This window comes from Martes martes, assembly GCF_963455335.1.
Source record: "Martes martes genome assembly, chromosome: 4".
Lineage (NCBI taxonomy): Eukaryota > Metazoa > Chordata > Mammalia > Carnivora > Mustelidae > Martes > Martes martes.
Window position 1 is genome coordinate 6475228 of NC_137891.1, and position 21122 is coordinate 6496349.

Below are 21122 nucleotides of genomic sequence, written 5' to 3' on the forward strand. Positions count from 1 at the left end.
TAAGTCGTGTGCCAATCTTCCATACCAGGTAAAAATGGACTTCTCCTAATACCCTGCCTGGTCTCCTACACTCAGTCAGAGGACGTCACAAGTGTGGCTCAAAGACATCTGCCAGCACAAAACTGCAGGTTTCCACTCCACAGTGAGATAAGGGCTTTGTGCATGAATGCAGCCAACTGTCCCAGAGCGAGCTCTGTCGGGTGACATGTTTTTCACAGCAAGGTTCTTCTAAGAGAAGTGCACTGTCCTACATGCTTGCACAAACACACATTCCCATCACGACCCTGCCTGAGCAGTTGCAGGACAAACCCTTAGAGTATCATGGCTCACAACCAATAAAACAAATAAAAACAATTTAGTGAAACTCCTAGTGTGGGATTTCAGAGGAGAGTTTCTCCATGATAACCACCTGAGTTCCACCGGAGAACTCTGAAATTGGGGAGGTTCCTCATGCCCATAGTGTCCTCATCTTCCCGCCCCTCCCAACTGAAGTAAGCACTTGTTTTTCCAAACACACGTTTTTGAGGTCTTATTTCTTCTCAATGGTAGACCACGGGATCATGAACTTTTAGAACCTGGCAAAAGGCATTTATAGGAGAAAGGATGCTTTCTCCTATAAGCATGCTCAGAGGTCTCTGCAGAGACCAGGCAGGGGCCCCTACATTAGAGTAAGTGAGGGAAGGTCTTCAGGAAAGATGCCAGAGAAGAAGTGACAACTGCACAGAGCCTGATGAGTGCTGGATATGTACCAGGTAGAGAGTAGAGGAAAGTGAATATCCCACAGAAGAAATAGTGCATGAAAAATCACAAAGGAGAGAGCTTACGGAACTCCAAGCATGTTATTATTCAGCAGGGAGAGAAGAATAGCATAAGTGGGAGGAGCCTGGCCATAAAGGATCACAAAGGACATACTTTGCCAAGGTAAGAGGCTTAGTTTTTATCCTGTGGGCAGTGGTAAGCCATTGAAGGCATTTACTCAAGGACAGGAAGAATAAGGTCAAAATTTCTAAAGAATATCACTCTGGAAACAAGATATTTGGAGGCTGTTACTGAAGGCAAAGAGATCGGTTGACAGATTTTTGCAGCAGCCCAGGAGGGCCAGTCTGGATGAGCCAGGAAAAGTCAAGTTTTAGAAAAGAAAACTGGAATTTTTACAAGGTTGAGTTTGATAATTAATGATAACATTGGGGTGCAGGGTTTGGAGAGAGGGAAGTATTGAGGGCAATGGAGTTCTTGGTTTGTACAAGATGCTAACGTACTGGTTCCCAACCCAGCACACATTTCTCTCCATAACGAAGTAAGCTGTATGAGGAAGTCAGAGCCCACATGACCCTGTCCCTTGGCCTCTGTCCAGGACTAGCCAAGTTCTGTGGAATAACCAAATTGGGTCAAGGTCACAGCCTATCACTCAGGACACTCTGCACATGTTCACAACCTGCTCCTCTATAGATTGGGGGTCCAGAGCCGCTTCCCGGCCCTTGCTACATCTCATACTCCTCCTCTCATCCTGCTATCTCAGACCTGGAGATTGTTTCTGTTCTCCCTGTCTTTTGACTCTGCCTCTCTTCAGTGACCCTGTGTGGGGTAACTCATCTCTTCTCCCTACTTTGACCTGCCTTGGATAAGATGCCTAACGTGGCCGGCACTCAGGATCCAGGCCTGCCTGATCCCAGCTCACCAGCAAGCCTCCCAGTTTTGACTGAGTGACTCTGATCAGAGCTCTGCACAGTTTTAATGGTCCCAGTGGCCTGGTGTTTGCTATGTCCTCCCCGAAGACTGTAGGATGGCCATTTCTCTTAGAGATTGCATAGCTTAGAGGAAAGGTTTTGAAGCCTTTTCTGCCCCACTTACCCAGCACACCCTGCCATTCACCATTGTACTTATCAGGCAAAAGGAGGATGGACAGCTCACAGCATGTATTGGAACTCAGTGGGGATGAGGGACCAGAAGGGTAGAATAATAATGTCTGGATTGCACTGTGCCTCATTGAAGCCTCATAACAAAAGTGGTTTGTTCAACATGAAACTGATATGTGTTGTGTCCATATTATGTAACAAGTACTCTAGAAGGAATTCGAGATTCAGGGGGTAGAAAAGGAGGAAAAGTTTCCTTCTGGTTGTGAAGATAAGGTTTTAGTGGAGGAGAGATGGATATGAACAAACCAAAAATATGGTTAGTGGTAAGTTCTACGGAGAGAATATAACAGCATAAAGAGACAGAGGGATGTAGAGGCTAATTTGGGGTGAGTGGTTAAGGAAGGCCTCTCTGAGCAGTTGGCCTTTGAGCTGAGATAGGAACATAGGGAGGAATCAGTCCTGCTTTCTGAGAAGGCTGGTAGGAAAAGCATTTTTGCCAGAAGTAACAGCTGGTACAGATACTCCAAGGCGAAACCTGGCATAGCTAAATGCAGGGATCCTACAGCAAATTTGTCTTGGACAGCCATGTAGGAGCTAAAGCATGTTTCCAAAATTCTGTTCTGGAAGAACATTATTGCTTCTTAATTTCCCAGTAGATACCTCTTTTTATTCTTTAGAGAAACACTTTGGCACATTAGAAAGAGCACAGGATTTGGGGGAAGACATAATTAGGTTTGAATATCAATTCCATCTCTCTTTATTTCTTTCGGGTTAGATAAGGCATTCAAGATCTCTCAGCCTCAGTTTACTCACCCATGTATTAAGAATGGAAAGCTTGACTGTGTATTTGGAGAGAGACCCAGACAAGATAAAGCATTTATTAACACTTAGTATCCTGAAAGGTAATGAGCACTTAATAAATATTAGTTTTTCCCCTTCCTCATTAAAGAGCCTTAAAACTATTATAAACAAGAGCATTATTAGAACTATTATTAAGTTCATAACCCTCCTGCTTCTATTTAAAGGAAATTCTTTTTATTAGCAGAATAGAATATGAATAGAAATGTGAACATCACAATATTTGTAAGTTCTACTAAATATATTTAATGTAGTAGGTGGGTAGTCTGTTAAGATGCACCAATTTCAATGGGCCTTGAGGATTTAAAATGGCAACAAACAAAGAAGAAACAAATTGAGCTTAGTCCAGGGCAAACTGGTCAATGAACATTCCATTTCCTTCATCTAAAGAAACAATGAAACGGACCTGCCATTTTTGGAATGATTACTATGTGCCTCAAGTTTTGTGTGTTAAACCTCTAATTCTTTTTTTTTTTTTTTAACTAACATATAATGTATTATTTGTCCCAGGTAAACCTCTAATTTTAAAATAATCTGAAGTTAGGTGTTTTTATTGGAACTCCAGCCACTGCAAATGACAGAATCTCAATTTTAACTTACAAAAGACATGGTTTTGTGGAAGCGCTCACTGTGAAGTTCAAGCTTGGGACCAGAATCAGGCAGGGCTGGATTCAGACGTTCAAATGAGGTTTTGAATTTTGTTTTGACTTTGCTTTCCCTTTCCACTTTCCTGCCTTTCATCTTCCTGGGTTGGCTTTGTCATTAGTTAGGCAAGCTCTTCCCAGGAGAGGAGGCATCGTTGCTGGAGTACCAAGAGCCTATGACTCATGATCCACACCTCAAGAAATTTTTCTTTCACAGAGTTCATAGACCAGTCTCAGGGAGGACACTCATGGGCCCTGTTTGGAACAAACTTTTTGTGTTAACATTTTCTCATGATCAAGGCGATGAGCTCAAATGCCCATCCTGTAATGATGTCAAGAATGGTATTTAAGGACTGATGGGAAATAGGGTCCTGATTGAGAGCCCTATCGGGACCAAATGGATATGGTAGTGTTGTCAAAGAAAGGATGTTAAACAGACATACATTCTATGCTAGCTTGCACTCTCAATTTGCATATAAGAACACTGAGGCTTGGATATATAAATCAACAGACAAACAGTCTTACCCAAATCACACAGCTGTTCAATGGTAGAACAAAGATTCAAAATAATGACTCATTCTGAAGTCCGAGTCAAGCATGTCAGCTGCTTTTCTGACCCTTCAGTAATGCACAGGTAACTCCAATATTTCGGCAAGGAGAACTAGATTATTGTTTTCCAAATTTGCAGTGTCCAATTTTTAAGGTATTTTTCACGCACCGTTTCATCTCTGTTTTGGCCTTTTTTGTTATACGTAAATTAGGTTATTTGAGCATGATGCTTCTTTGTGCTATTTTGTATTTTTCAAATGCAATCTACTAAACAAAGAACTTATCAGAAAAAGAACAGTTAATTGGAAAGGACTCAGACCATGTGCAAATGAACTCTGTTAGTCTTGCATTTTGACCGGTATTTATTTTCCAGTCAAATCCACAGGGCCGTACAGAATGCCAGAGGAAAATGAAGGAGATATGTTGTGATGGTTTCAAATTGTCCTCACCAGAGCCATGGGCCTCCAGCACTCCCCAGGGACTCCAGCAGCAGCCAAAAGGAGGCTGAGAGAGCCCTATGGCTTAAGCATGCCCCATCTCCATCCAGTTCTATCTGCATCATTGAAAACGTAAGGGTCACTGCTTTAATAGAAAAACCTGCAGCTTCACTCACAGGTCTGATGGCAGAACATGGTCATTGGTGCCATCTCTAGTACACGATGGTGGGGTGGTTGTTTTGGCAAGTTGCCTGTTAAGGGTCAGACTTGGCCCTCCCCTTTTGAGGTATTGAGCTTCAGAACACTCCCACAAGTGAAATCAAGTATTTCAGAGGTTTATTGCTCACACAGGCATAGACCAAGTGGTCAGGACCCCAGAAGGAGGAACTCAAGATTTTTATTAAATTGCCCAGAATCAGCAGAAAAACATATTAGTGAACTTGTTGGCTGTGCTGTCTGGGCTCAACAAGAAGACTTGGGGCTCAGCCATGAGGGACATTAGCTCCACGGTAACCCACCAGTCCTCACCAGGTGACCAGTAATTTGTAACCAGTCACTCCTCTCTGTGGTTCTGCCTTTGTCTGAGAGAGGTGATCACGGGAGCTGCTCTCTCGCTCTCACCTACCTACACTGAGGAAAATCCCAAGGCTTTAAAACAATGATTTCTGATTATTCTTCACAGTTTAGTACTCACTGTTCTTTTTATTGTTTTTCCCCTTGCATTAGTATTTTTTTTTTTTTTTGCATTTTAACACATCACATTGAAGAGTTTTAGGCATCTCTTACTTATCTCATCCAGTGGTATATGGATATGTCTATGCACTCAGCAAATATTTGTTCAGCAGGGATTTTAAACCATGTCCTGCATAACACACCAGATCTATAAACCGAATAAATTCCCCCAATACCAAGTGCCAACAATACAGTGGGGGTGGGAGGGAGGATGGAACCACAAATACAAAATGATAACACAAAGGTGGACTTGTACTCAGAGAGGGTCATGTGCAAGGAAGTGAGTAAGTACAGAGAAGATGCCTGTGACCCATCACAAGGGGAGTGAGAGTCGGAGCAACCTTCCATAAAAGGGGACGTCTGGTCTTCCTGTTTAGCCATTCTTCCTTGTACTATGTATGAAGAAGTGGCTAGAAGCTGGCTGCAAATGTTTGTTTAAAAAATACCAGCTGCCAACTGAGGGCAAACACCTTTAGGCACCATTGGATAATGATTTCGGTACCACATACCTATGGTACCATCAGGAAGTCTTATGAAAACTTGACCTTCATGGAGTCTGATGCTCAGAGATGGTGTCTGATTTCAACTGACCCCATGTTCACTTCTCTTACTTTGAGAATGTTGCTCAAGACATCATTAAACCTACATATTTTTTTTTCCTTAGGCATGCTATCTATCTCCACATGAAGGCACCTCTTTCCAACACAGGCACATTTCAATAGGAAAAAAAAAAGAGAATGAAACAATGTGACTTTAGAACCTCTCAGGTTCTAGGAATCCATTAGCTGTGTGGCCTCCAGACTGGATGGTACCAGAGGGAACCCAATGTGAGGGTGTCCCATTACACATTTTGCTCATACCTTCAAGAGAATAAGAAATGTACTATTTTTGTTTTGTTTTGTTTTCCAGAGCAAGAGATGCAAAGCAGAATCCTGGTACAGGTGCATTGGGGGCTGAGGTTTAAGAACATTGCTTTGGGTATCAACAAAAGAGAAGTTCACACTCTAGTTCTGTCAATCACTGTGTGAACTTAACCATGTTACTTCACCTGTCCGATCCCCAGTTTCCACATCCCTAAAATAGATACCGTGGGGGTATCTACCTCGTAGTGTGAGAATCAAACTTGAGAATGTGAGGTGAAGAGAGCTTTGGCCAATAGTTGTTTGCTTTTTTGTAAATATGTATAAACACTCATCTCAATTCCTATAATTTATCCTCAGAGGAAGTTAAGTGTGGTTAGTGTTTAGGAAATGAGAGGAGACTCTCATGACCAAAGAGTGAGGGCAGCTTCAACAAGAGAAGGAAGGGTGTTCATTCCACTTGGAATGTATTTGGTGAAGAGCAAGGGATGGCTAATTGGACCAAATGCTGATTTAAGTGAGTGAGGCATCCTACAAATAGCCTGGCTTCAAGAAACAGGTTTTGCATCTCGTCTCTATCATTATCAAATACTGGGCAGAGCATTTGGGGGAACACAAGGGCAAACTGATGCCTTAATGGCGGGGATTGTGTTTCCCCTTTATTGTATGTCAGATAATAGATGGTCAATAAATATGATCTTAATGAAAGGAAGAAAAGGCTTCCATGCAACTCTTGTAATTTATAGAAACCAGGTGTGTGAGGTACAATGCAGTGAACAAAGTGGTGACTGCTCTTGAGTTCGTTACAAACCAGGAGCATAATGGAATGGAATAATCGTGGAAGTGTGATGGGTCAGGAGGAAGGAGGACTTGTCACCTGCATAAACTTGGCTCAGATGGGTGTTTGCTGGGCGCCCACACTCACACTACCCCAGGCATCAAACCTTCAACGTGATGCACCACGCTTCTGCATGGGGGAGCGCCAGCATCCCTGTCTGTACAAAGAGGATGGTGCTTCCACAGACATCCCTCGGTTCTCTGTGAAGTTTCAGTGAAATGATGTATCCCCACACGCCTTTTCCAACTAATAAGCGGTTTTCCAGTGTGCCTTGTTGTTGAGAGTTCTGCTCTGGGAGCTCATGAAAGAGAATGAGAACTTCTAGGTGGAGTAATGAACAGACACGGCCTCATAGGAACCCAAAATTACCGGATCCTATAACATTTTATCTATTGAAGCATCATGTAGCATTTATGAATGTTTCCAAAGAAAAATAAGAAAAATGTACTAATTGAATAAAAGCTGAATGTTTAAAAATGTCATTCGAATGGCTTCAGAAAACATGCTTGGCTAATTAGCTATTATGAACAGGTATCTATGGAAACAGCTGTATATCACTACTCAAAATAGACAATCAATTAACCATTTAACAAAGAATCAGAAAACAAAAGCAAGCCTCGTTCAGTGATATTTCTCTTTTTTTGCAACATACATAGTAGGAGAAAACTGCAGATCTTTTAAAGGAAAATATAACATTAAGATAAAAAAGAGCCAGGGTAGGGAGGGCACAGAATAGAAGCAAGCATTCCGCATATCTGGAGACCGTGACCGCTTTACGTGCATTAGTAGCAACATACTTTGTACCCCTGATGAGATGATAATTTGTAGTAATATTCAATATATACTCTAATACAAAATGCATTGAGCTTCACTTTCATTGTCTAGAGACACAGAGATGAACCCAACCTTTGTCCTTGAGAAGCTCACCATATGGAGATCCAGAGGAAGATTTAACAGGAGAGACACACGTTGGAAGCATTCTGGGAGCATAGATAAGGACATTATAAATCTGGTATTGGGATGAGGCATCGGCAAGAACCGCAGGGAGAGGTGGCTTCTGAGCATGGCCTAGAGCCAGAGAGGTATGAGCGGAGATGGTAAGAAATGGTACCAGCAGCATCCATGGCCTTGAATTACATGCATGGTGCCCTGGGAAAGGGAACAGCAGTGGACTTGGAGATTTTTCCGAGACTTTGAACACATTACAAATATATCCTAATTTAAGCCTTGTCGCAACCCTGTATTGGGTAGGATAACTTTATCCAAGTTTTACAAATAAGAAAACAGATGCTCAGAGGTACTAAGTAAGTTGCCCATGAGTACCCTGTTAAGAGTCAGGATTTGAACTACCTGACTTATGATGTTCTAGAAAATCTCATGCCCAAGCAGAAAAGAATCCAGTGTCGCTAACCTGCCTTCCACATGCCTCTATTAATGTAAATCACACCTCTACCATAGCGCTATAAATCACAAACCAGAAAGTATTACCAGGGGTGAGAAAACTCAGCATTTTATGTTTTACAGAACCTCTGACTATATTCAACTACTTCTCCAATCAGCATAGTCCTGCATGGAATGATTTGGTTAACAGTGGTACCAGAAAATTTCTAAGATGGTAAAAACACACCCATGCACATATATACATGTATGGACACTAACATACTCATTATTAGAGATGCATAAACTTTGTAACTACATTCCAAAGTGCTTTAAGAGGTATACATGCAGATGGGAGTTGTTGTTCTACATCTAATCCAAAAATAAACTGGGATATAAATGAGCATATTTAATAATTAGAATGAATATGATTTTAAAAGCTAGAAATAAATCAAGCACTATTAAAAAAACACATTGGTGCAAATTACAATCCTGGTGTCGAGAAGAGGAATCACTAAGTAAGTCAGAACTTCTGAATACATTGATCCAAGCTACATATAGAGGAATGTGATCTGATTTGGAATTCCATCCCTTTTAGTCAGATTTCCTACCCTAAGGCTGTGTCTTGGCAACTCCTTAATAACTCTGAGCCATAGAGTCTTGATTTATAAAACAAAGAAAATAATTATTTGTCAACGTTCTTGGATTTCTGTAAGTGCTTATGACTTTCCAAGAACTGTCTTAAGTGCCTTGTGTATATTTCCAGACTTTTAATTCTCATAGCATGCTGCCAGGTAGATATGAGCTTCATTTTGAAGATGAGGGAATTGAAAGCCCATCATTTTCTTGATCTCCTGCTAATCTCTGATGCTTCCAAGTCCATCATCAAGTAGCCACAATTTCCAATCCCTTTTTATCACTTCCTCTGGCTTCCAGGGCTCCAGCTCCTCTAGGTTTGGTCCCCCACTGGCGTTTGGAGGTTAAGAGATGCTCAAGGATCCAAAAGTGCTGACCATAGCCATTCCCAGCAGGATCCTTGGAAAATAGGCACTAGTATATATCTCTGGCCCTCAGAGAGCCCTCCTCCCAGAGCACCAGCTTTCCTGGAGCTCTTCTAGTATTTGGTACACACAATGGTGTCACTGAACTATCAGAGCTTTCTTGTGAGGAAGAGATAGTGTACCTTCTTTTAATAGTAAGGAAGACGAAATGCAAGGAGATGCTGTTCCTAGAGTCACAAAGTGGTGAACCGACTGCAAACTCCAGAACAGGTTCCATCATGTATGACTTAGTGTTTGTAACTGCAATAGTTATTTCTCACTTTATCAGTCTTCTGCCATAGAAGTAAATGATACACTTCCAGGAGTATACAGTTTTTCAATGCTCATCACCCACCCCACACTCAGAACACCAGCATAGAACCATACAATCTGGATAATCTTTTTCATGTGGCTGAATCCCATCCAAACTTTAGGCTTCCTTAAACATGATAAACTCAGGGAGCTCTTTCTTGACCTTTATCCTACTTTAAGATCTCAGGTGATATAGTCCTGTGATTTCTTGTGTGTCCCCTGTCACGGCACTCATTGCATTTAATTAAAAGTTCAATGACTAAAGGAAGAGACTGTCTGTCTCATCCACAAACACACCCCCAGTGCCCAATACCTATTTCAGTGCTTGGCACCAAACACATGTATGATATATGTTAATGTAAGACAGAAGTAATTAAATTTTGATGCATATAATAATTACTCTGGAAGTTTATTAAAAATGTAGGTATGCCAGGTTGAGTGGATCTGTGAGAGGGCTTAGGTAGTTGCACTTTTTAAATTTTGATGCAGAAGGTATTTTGCAGATTCTATTGAGTGAATTAATGTTTGGGTGGATGGGTAAATAAATAAAAATGAACAAATACATCAATTAGCCATTTAATTAATGAATGGACAGATAAATATATTATCAAACTGAGGATAGATCTGAGATTGTGTTGACCCCATTAAGATTCATTCTGCTTTTTTGAGTCTAGCCTGAACAGGCAGTAAACCTCCCCTTGACATCTCTTTAAACACAAATGCTCTGGGATGAAGCAGTTCTCTGATAATCATCATTATATTTTATACGCCCCAGCAACACTCCAAATGAAGCCTTTGTGCTAAATCTTTACAGAAACAAACAATTGGAAACTAGGAAAAGTCTTAATCAACTTGAAAGTAAACACAAGGTTGCCATTTAAATAGCTATCATCTCCCCAAATGCAAACTTCTCACGACCAACACTGAATAAATGCAGAGAACACATCTATTAGCTGAAAATGAATAAAACAGTATTTATGAAATGAGTAATTTGAATTTGATTAATGTTTATAAATGTGTTTACATATGAATTGAATATTAACCTATAGCTTGAAAGGGTTTAATTAGCCTTGGAATATTGTTTTGGAGCACAATGAAAAATAACCAATTCACAAAGGGAAAGGCAAAGGATATCTGCATGCACAAATGAGGTCAATTAATTAAGCAATTTGCATACGTTTGAATGGTTATTTTCAGGGCATTTTTTTGACATTTGGCTCTTCTTATTCCCATATTGTGTCTCCAGTGTTCTATTTATACAACACATCAATCACTAAGCCACTCTGAATGCATTGTGATCTGCTCAGGTGCAACTCTGGAGGCCACAGTCTTCCCTAAGAGCTAGTCATCTCTGCACAAAAGACACAGTCACTTGCCCAAATGGGCCCTAGAATGACAAACAGGGAAATCAAGTTTAAGCTGAACCAACGAATTTGATATAGAACCATAAAATATGGGTAGCAACCAGCATATAGCGAAAGCTCAGTAATTATTCATTTAATGAATAAATAGATGAATAAAAGCTATCATGTATTTCAAGAATTATGCAGTTGTGTTTCTAAAAAAACATTGATTGCAATAGTATCATCTCAAAACTGTTTTAATCCAACTCTCACCATTGCTTTAGCCCTCTCTATTTTGCATTTATCCATCTCTCAGGAAGATTTTGTGAAATCTTACTGTATTTCAGTTGCTTTTTAAAAATAAAATGCATATATCATATGCTATTACAAATGAGTCATTTTGGCCCTCCAAGGTTTTGAAAATTCCTGCAAGTGATCCTCTACCTTCCCCAAGACCAAAGCAGCACTATTGAGGCTCCTAATGCGAAGTCAAACACCTAGTTAGTCAAATAACAAAATATGCAATAAAATAAACAAAAATAAGATTAAAATATTTTGCATAGTGGATATGCAATAAAATAAAATAAAAAGATATTGCATTATACATATGCAAGAGAACCTCACCTCTAGCCCCTGCCACCAGACATATAAAGAGGCCATTGTTAATCAGCTGTCCAAGCACTGGAAATGAGGCAGAGGAAGGGATAAGCATCATCAAAAAATAACTTATTCTTTACATATTTTACACTGTATCACATTGTACTATACATGTATTATTCAGTATCAGTTTGTGAAAGATGTTATTGACCTGATCTGAAACAGGAAGCAATGTGTTCTTTGTATTGGAGTAGGATAGCTGAAGCATTATCACTGCTACACCAATTCTTATTTCCAGGGTTTCTCAGATTTTAGGGCCATGAAATGGTACAGAGAGAGCAGTGCAGGAAAAAAAAAAAGAAAAGAAAAGAAAGAAAAAAATCCGTGTACTCAGAGAAGGGCTGGCATTTTGTGGTGTTGTGTGAGCATTTCCTGCAAGCCACGACTGTAAGGACACTAGAAAGGATTCTGCCCATCACCCACGAAAACTTTCCCAAATTTCTTGAAAGATACTTTCAAGTATTTAAGTGTGGACAAGGCCTCTTTTTCCACAGGATGAATAACAGAGGAAAACATTGATGCTAAGAGCAAGGGTTTTTTAGGCTAATAATAAAAATTATACATGGAAGAGGAAGAACAAATCCTGTCTCTCCAGTTTTTCTGGTTAGTTTGAAGTTGAAATGGAGCCTGATAGAAATAAATTATGCAAATGAGGTCATCACAATGAGTGTCTTTGAAAGACAAAATAATTCACGGGAGATATTCTGTTGTACTGAACTCAGTATTCGCCAACTCTCCAACTTCACCAAGATCTATCTGGATCTAATTATTTGGCACATGAGACTGCACTGGGTGACTTGGGGTATGAGCATGGCATAAAGCACGCTGACGTCGGAGAAGTATCATATTGTTAGAAAGAGCAGGGGTCAATATATTAAGAGCATGCAATATTTCAGACATTGTACTAGACCCATGGAAATGCATCATCTAACTGAATTGTCTCAATAATTCTTGGAGGAATAAATTATATCTACTTTTATTTATTTTGCAGCTAAAGTTCACAGAACATTTAATATATCCAGTTTCCCCAAGAAATAAGTAGCAAAGCCAAGACCGTGGTTCAAATGTGTCTGACCCCAAATCTCAGGTTCTCACTTTTGGCTCTACTACCTGTTTACTGGGAGGTCTACTCATACAGCCCACTGAGTACCATGAGCTCTGGTCCCAGGAGAAGAGATTGCTCTCGCCAAATACTAAGAACATACAACCTGACATATAACCTGACTAAGAACATATAACCCATCTCCCCTTCTACATTCAGGTCAGAAAATTCAGACTTCGGGCAGAACAACCATTTCCAGGAACTGGAACAGAAAGCTTTATTCCCCCTGTCCTCCACCCCACCCACTGAAACACACACATTTATTTCTTCTTACCTTTAATCTTGATCTCCTACTTCCCCCCTTCCTTCCTAATCAATGAAGGCAACATGCCACAGGCTAGCAGGCTTAGGTTTTGGAATCAGGTGGAAATGGGCTCTGATCATGATGGAAAGGCTGGTTCACAGTGGGACTTTGAGCAAGGTGATCTCTCTCATTCTTAATCTCCTCATTCATTAAAGAGGGAAAATAATTTTTAAACCAAAGTCTTGTGAGTGTCTGGTTTGTGAATCTAGCTTTTATTACTCTCTTCCTTCCTTCAATACAATTCAACAATGACTAAGGGTGCACTATATCAGATGATGGCCATGGTACAACTGGACCTTTCTATCAGACTAAGTACCTCCCAGTCAAGCCACTAATCCCAAGACAGGAGAACTCCCCGGTTTACTCCATAATGCGGTCCCTCTCATCCTCTGGTTTCTTAGGTTTATCCTTATCTCCTGCCCCTGTCTTCCACAGGCCCCAAGAACCTAAGACTTTACTTCCCTCTTTGCCCTGCCTTGCATTATTTCCTGGGTTCTAATTGCCTACTATTGTGTCTGTGATTATACTCATCTCCAGCTACAAAGAAAAACAGCTGTCCTTTGTCTATCCTATCACAGGGCAGGACATCCCAGCATCCTGGTGTTAGCTTTTTTGGAAGGAGATGCACCCATTTGTACAAAAAGAAGCCATCCAGAGAGTCCAGACCTAGGCTTTGGGAATTCCAATGAACAAAACACTACTAATATTTGTATTCAGTGAAGGAGAGTGTATCAAATTTGCATGCTTTTATTGACCTCTTACAGATGTCTATCACATGAGCTTTCTTCAGAAATAATTTCCAGTTCCAGTGTTCTCACCTGTGACTTGCTGGGATTCCCTCATTGATCTGTTTCACAGAAAAGCTCGCAGGTCTTTAATAGCAAGTGTTATAGCTTAAGTTGTTACCTTGCTTAGATTGCTCTTTTTCCTTCTGTCTACCTGTCTGTCTACCTAGTTTACACTCTTTCATTTAAAGAGAACAGGAGGTAGACAGAAAACCAATATCTGAGAAACTGTTCACCACCCCTGCCTTCTGGAACAGGCACCGTGGTCCCAAAGAACTCCCTATCTCAAGTCTTCAGAATCAGCCCATCTCTTTCACTCAGCTTTGTTGATTCATTAATGCTGACAAACGTCAACCAAAAAGCTCATATATTCTGAAAAATAAATCCCAAGTGAAGTTGTACTACCTCTGCAACTGAAACTCCCTAAAATTTCAACTAAATCAATTTAACTGAAGTCTGGTCATTTGAAGAGGAAATATCTTTGCTAAAGTTAAAATCTGGGCAACTATCAACTGTAGGAAAAGGATATTAACAAGTCCGCATTTAATTTAAGATTCAGGGTAAATTGTAAATTTGTATTCATTTTGATCAACCTTTACTTACTTATTCTTTATGGCAGGGGTTTTCACAAGAAACTAATTCATATGGATGAAGTATTGCTTCTTTTTTGTTTTAAGTATTGCTTCTAAATATCATATTATAGGGGTGCCTGGGTAACTCAGTTGCTAAGCGTCTGCCTTCGGCTCAGGTAATGATCCAGGGTCCTGGGATGGAGCCCTGCATCAGCCTCCCTGCTCAGTGGAAGTCTGCTTTTCCCTCTCCTACTCCCCCTGCTTGTGTTCCCTCTCTCTTTGTCAAATGAATAAATAAAATCTTTAAAAAAAATTAAAAAATGAATAAATATCATATTGTAGAAAAGCAGAGATGTCAGCCTCTTAATTCAATTAGCAAATTGAATGGCAAGATACTAATAAAGTTTATTAAAAGGATTAGGTTTATTAAATTTTATTAAAGTTTAAATAAAGTTAGTTAATCATTAAAATAAAAAGGTTAATTAAAATAGCATGCTCAGATTTGATAAGAAAAATCATAAGTCAGTTATAGATGAATTATGAAATCCTAAGTACAAAAATTAGTTAGCTTGTGGTTTTTAGTGATACATATTTTACCCATTCATTCATTCATTCATTCACATGCTAATGAATACCTATTATGTTCTAAATTTCATGGTAAGGGCTGTGCGAGATACAGAGATAGGAACTTATCGATCTTGATCTTGCATTCAAGGACTTCTCATTGAGTGGGGAAATGATCCTTGTGTCATACAGTGGTGCCAGACATGTAACTCTGTGACTCCCAGACATGTAACTCCCAGAGTCTTTGTTAGCTTACACATGCAGTAAAGTCAGCTATTGTAGAGAAGCACCCCTTATATGAGGAGTAGCAATATATTCATGAAGAGCACTGCTGTGAAACCAGGAGCATATACATATTGTATACATACACGTTTGATCTAGGTATATATGCATACACACACTTATATAATCTGTCAAGTCCAAAGATCAGCTCTGAGGAAAGAGTCCATCATACTAAATTCTCATAAGAAAGAGAAATGAGCTCTGAGAAGGAAGGGTTGATTCTTTGTGACCTCAGGAGGAACTTCTGTTGGCTAAAGGGACTGGTAGTCATACTGGTTCTTTTTGCTTTGTTGTGACCCAGTTTATTGCCTCTTGAATGGCAGCACCTTGTTTTGGGGGAGCGACCCTGTTCCCTTCTACCTTGTGCATCATGGCAGGAAACATGAAGGGTTCAACAGATGAACAGATAAAGAAGATGTGGTCCTTATATACAATGGAATGTTACTCAGTCATCAGAAAGGATGAATACCCAACTTTTGCATTAACATGGACGGAGGAGATTATACTAAGTGAAATAAGTCAAGCAGAGAAAGTCAATTATCATACGGTTTCACTTACTTGTGGAACATAAAGAATAGCATGGAGGACATTAGGAGAAAGAAGGGAAAAATGAAGGCAGGGGAATCAGAGGGAGAGATGAACCATAAGAGACTATGGACTCTGAGAAACAAATGGAGGGATTCAGAGGGGAGGGGGGTGGGGGATGGGTTATCCCAGCAATGGGTATTAAGGAAGGCATATATTGCATAGAGCACTGGGTTCTATATGCAAACAATGAATCATGGAACATTACAGCAAAAACTAATGGTGACTGTTATGGACATTGGGGAGGGTATGTGATATGGTGAGTGCTGTGAAGTGTGTAAACCTGGTGATTCACAGACCTGTACCTCTGGGACTAATAATACATTATATGTTTAAAAAATACTTAAAAATTTTTAAAAAAGTAATAACTAACATAACATAATGATAATGAAAAAGCAATAAAAAATAAAAATAAAAATGAGAATTTGTTACAAAAAATAAAATAAGTCTGCTGAAATTCATGATAAAGATAACTATTAATTTGAATGATAATGTACATCTTGGATAGATTCTTTTCCTGAGAGGTATTAATAATTAAAATTTCCTAGCTCCCTATTAAATGATATATTTAAAAATCTTAAAAAAACAAAACAAAACAAAAAAACAGAACAGGAAACATGAAGTGTATGCTAAGCCTTGAACATGTTTTGGCTCACAACCCAGAGGTTTCCAATCAGAGCATTTCCCTGGGATTTTTCAAAGGGGAACAAGGCTAAAACGGCAGCAAAATTAGCCTCGCCGGTGCCCAGTATCTGTCCTGTCTTCAGAGAGAACAGACCATAGCCCAACTGCAAGCAGAAGCAGAAGGCTGTGAAGGAAAGAAAAGTGCTGCCGTTCCTTGGGTTTCTAGTTTAAGTTCCTTACATCATTTAACCACATTTTAAATGATGTAAGTTCCTTACATCATTTAACCACATTCCAGATTTTAATTAATTCTAATTAATTACATTTTAATTATTTATTGTTTTACGATTTATTTATAAATAATTTATAAATAATTGATCATTATTTAATATTGATTAACTTAATAAATCAATCTAATCGAATTAATTACAATTTAATTTAATTAAAAATAAATTTTAACTTAATTGTTCCAAAATAATTATATTTATGCCTAATACGTTTCAGTTTTTTCTGTCATTTGAATTTTATTTTTTTTAATCTGCTTCATATGCCTCCTCAAAGAGAATGTAATACATTTGTAATTTCAAAGATACACATAATGCCTACTATGTGCAGCACCATGCTGGGTGCTGGGAATAGAGTGTAAAATTAGAACAGATTTGGCTCCTAATGAGGAATATAAGAACTATGGAAGAAAAGGTGCTGTTGTTTTAATAATACAACACAGAGGTTTGATATAGTCAGGAATACCAGGAAAGGATTCCAGAGGAAATGACACTAGAATTGGGGTTTCTTGATGTACCTTCTGACTCTAAATGTTACTATCCCCTAAACCCTCAGGGAGGACAGATGTCAACCCTTCATTCCCATGGCACTCACTTCAGGGAATAAAGAGCAGTTTTCAGTGTCCTTTGCCTCCTTCTTCCCTTCATAGCTTTCAGGTTCTTCCACCAGACAGACTCCACACTTAACTTGATTTTCCCCAATTTTCTCAGTTTGCAAAATGGCCACCCTCTGCTGATAGAGCAATCTCTTCCCTGATTACAAAGGGACAAGAATTATCCCCGCAGCTTCTCGGATCCAACTTGGTAGCTATCTTCAGGGATAAGAAGCTGACCTACACCACCCTCAGTCTGCTGTCTTTGGGGTTCATTTCAGTTTCCAGAATATACCCAGTGCTGTTGCTAGGAGTTAACTGATCAAGAAAATTCTTCCCCCTCACTACCCTTCTTATAATTTCAGGGACAGGAGCCAGATAGATCATATAATCAGATATTTCTAGGCTCCAGACAGCAAGACTTGTTGTAAGACTAAAGAAAGGCAGATACTACACTTCATCACATACTTAAGCTGAATGGAATATGCCATGGCTCAAAATTTTTAACAGATTCTAAAGTAGATTACAGACAGCAACGAATAAATCATTAGTGTTCGTTACGTTGGTTAGGTGTTCAAAATACCCAGCTTCTCACAATTTAAACTTGAATCTCTCCTACCTATTCCAACTTCCTCCTGTAAGTTTCCCTTCTAAAAACCTCTTGGACTATTACCTATATTTTCCCCCAAAATGGGAACAGATGGGACAAAGTAGTAAGGGAACTTTGTATCTTTTAGTCCCTATTCTGAGCCCAACTCTGTGCCCGGTACTTTTATAAGGATCTCATATTATCATAACAAGCACTTTCACCCTTAGATATTATTACCACAGTCACACAGAGGAGGGAAGCAGGACTTCAGCCAATTCCCCAGATCATCTGAGGGTGGTTGTCACCTTCTCGAGGTGGGGATCCTGGTGATCGGAGCTGAAATGATGGGGGGACTACCGACTGACGATCAATAGATGACTTTATTTCTCACAATCACCTCTTTTATACTTTACACAAAATCTGGTTACAAACAGCATGTAGATTTACGTGCAGGACATGAACTGCGTGTGATATGTGAGCTACGTGCGGGACGGCTACATGTGTGGTGTGAGCTATGTGAGGGTCGTAGGCTACGTGCAGGCAATCGAGTGTGACACGTGAACAACAACGATTATCTCTTAGCTTTAAATGACAAGAGCAAGTTAAGGATTCTCCACCTTATCGGATCCATCTAAAGGAGGACATGAAAGCACTCCGGGGATCCTCCCATGTTTATTCGGCCCACAAAGACCCTTGCCCTCCATCTCCTGGAGTTTTCTCCCAGGATCCGAAATGACCCCAGTCACATTGGCGAGGATCCGGGCTGTGTTCCAACAGTGGGACTCACACCTTCAATTCCCTTTCTCCTCACTTCCCTACAAGACAAAAAGTGTCCTATCCATTGCATCAAGTTACCATTGGCTGCCTCAGAAAATCAGACAAAGTCCACCACACAGGTCTTCTTTGCCTAGCAGGTCTGTGAGGAAGAAAGTACATTCTCTACCTGGCCATGTAAACCCTCATGCCTCAGGGCTCAGGGTTGGCCTCCAACTCTGCCACTTCCTCTCCTTTCTCTCTCCAGTGTTCTGTTTCTGCCTGAGACTCCTGTCTTAGCCAGGAAAATCAAATGAATGATTCTGGGGTTCTACAGTGTCTGCCGGTATTCTGATGCCATCACTACTTGGAAGGTGATTCTGGGACTGCTGAGGGGGCCAGTAGCTCCTGAGCACCGGGAACATGGCAGTTTCTACAGGGGTGCTCACAACAGCCCTCCGAAAGGACAAAGAATTCTTATCGTCCAGTGCATTTCTCTGAGTTCGCAGGATCAACGTGCCGAAGGGAAAGGTGCAGTAGCAGTGATTAATGAAGTAAGATTTATAAACAGATGAGCAACAACACTCGCAAGGAGAGGGGATGCAAGAAGGGATGGAGAAAAGAGGAACCTCCGAACTTCTGTCCTTATAAAATGTCTCTACAGAATAAGGTCCTTGCTGCCCAACTTTTTGCTTCTCTACAGACCTGTGACTACATTTTCCAGGTGAAGGTCAATTCCATTAAATACTTAAGCATTTTATGAGTCCCTCCAATGTTTCAAACAAAGCTCTCCATGCGGGGGATGCAGACAGTAGTGGGAAGAGTCCTGGCATGGTCTTCGGAAAGAACACTTTAGAGCGAAAGAGTTTGAATTTGGTTCTCAGCTTTGCAATCTACAGCTGTATCACCTTGAAAAGGTTAATTTATGTTTCTGAATCTTGGTTTCATCTGTTAAATGAAGCAACAATGTATTCTGCAGTGTGGTCATCTACAACAGTGTGCTCCAGAGAGTTAGCACCAGACCAGAGCCGGTGGTCAGTACATAGCAGCTATGGTGATAATCCCCTCCTGGAGCAGAGCAGGTCCCCAGCCCTCTCCCTCCATCTCTTGGGATGCTTGGGAGAAATCAGAACGGATGAGTTTGCAGTTTGACTTTGAATATGTAAAGTAAATATAGAAACAGAGACCAGGTAATAAAAACTCAGTTTTGAATAATTCTTTATACTTCACTGAACAATCCCACACCTGTTATCTTGATCCCCAGCACAATTTTATGAGATCAGTAGATAGGACATAGCATATTTTTTTTAATTGTTATTTTCAGAGGCTCAGAGAGCAGAAGGGCATTTCCCAGGATCACCATTGTAAAGGGGAAGAGACAGGAGCTAAATTAATTCCATGATTTTTACCCAAAAGGTCAATCCATGCGAGCCAGCTGGATGTTCCAATTATACCTGTCCTGCTGTTCTGTGTTTAGATAGCCTAATGCCGAGTACTTGGAGAACAGCGTGGAGAGTGATCTCTAAAGAGTTGGGCTTGTCGGACACACTGCATCTTCCTTAGCTGACTTTGTAGAATCAATCACTTACTCTGTGCCTGAGGTCTGGGCAGGCAACAGGAGATAGTGTGGCTGACAACATTAGCTCTTGACATGAGCAACAAGAGACCATCCCAGAGCCCCAGGGACATGCCTCCTGGTCAACTGGGCAGCCCCTGCCAGTGGCCTGAGAATAGCATCCTTCTCATCCCACAGAGGCTGTGAGAGCATAGCCCGGCTAGCTCATGCTTCATTAACTGCACTTCTATTTTTGAATTCTGTCTTGTTTCCATTTGGCCTCAGAATGGAATCTCACCCTGGGGTCAGAAGCACTTGTGTCAGCAGCAGCCAGAAACCCATACATCTTAGTGTAGTGAGTTTCTTTCAGGGCCGGCTGGCCAACGTGTGCTCACCCAGGTTTCCTCATGGAAGAGAGGGTGACAATGGGGTGGTTTTTCTAAGCCTTGTTAAGCATGATGTTGTCAGCCTGCCTGCCTGCCTGCCTTCCTTCCTTCCTTCCATTTTCTGTCCTTCCTTCTTTCCTTCCTTCTTGTCATTTTTTAAACTTGTTTTTATTTAATGAATGTTAACTCTATCCCATGCACCCTTCAGATGCTGGACTAAAAAGGTAAGGGGAACTTAACCTTTTGAATCTCCAGCAGTTTGTGGAGGAAGACAGGTACCTCAAAAACACACATCACACAGTGTAAGCCTGATAACAGAGGTGCCCAGCATGTTGCAAAGATGTTCAGAAAAGGGAGGTCTCCATTCTCACCAGGAGAGCAGGAGGAATGGAGGGCATCAAGGTGTCCTGTCCAGATGGATGACTGTGAAAGAAGAGCTGAGGAAAGTGGAGAGCTCACGGGGGTCTTGTGCCCCAGATTGAAGACCTGAGGCGTTAGCTTGTTGCTCGTGGTTTTATGGGGAAAAGCAGTGCCATCAAGCATGGGTTATGAGAACGTGGTTTTGGTGTCAGTGTGAGCAGAAGTTTGGCATGGGTATGAGCTAGAAGTGGGGGTCCTACAGACACTGGGATGATGTGAGT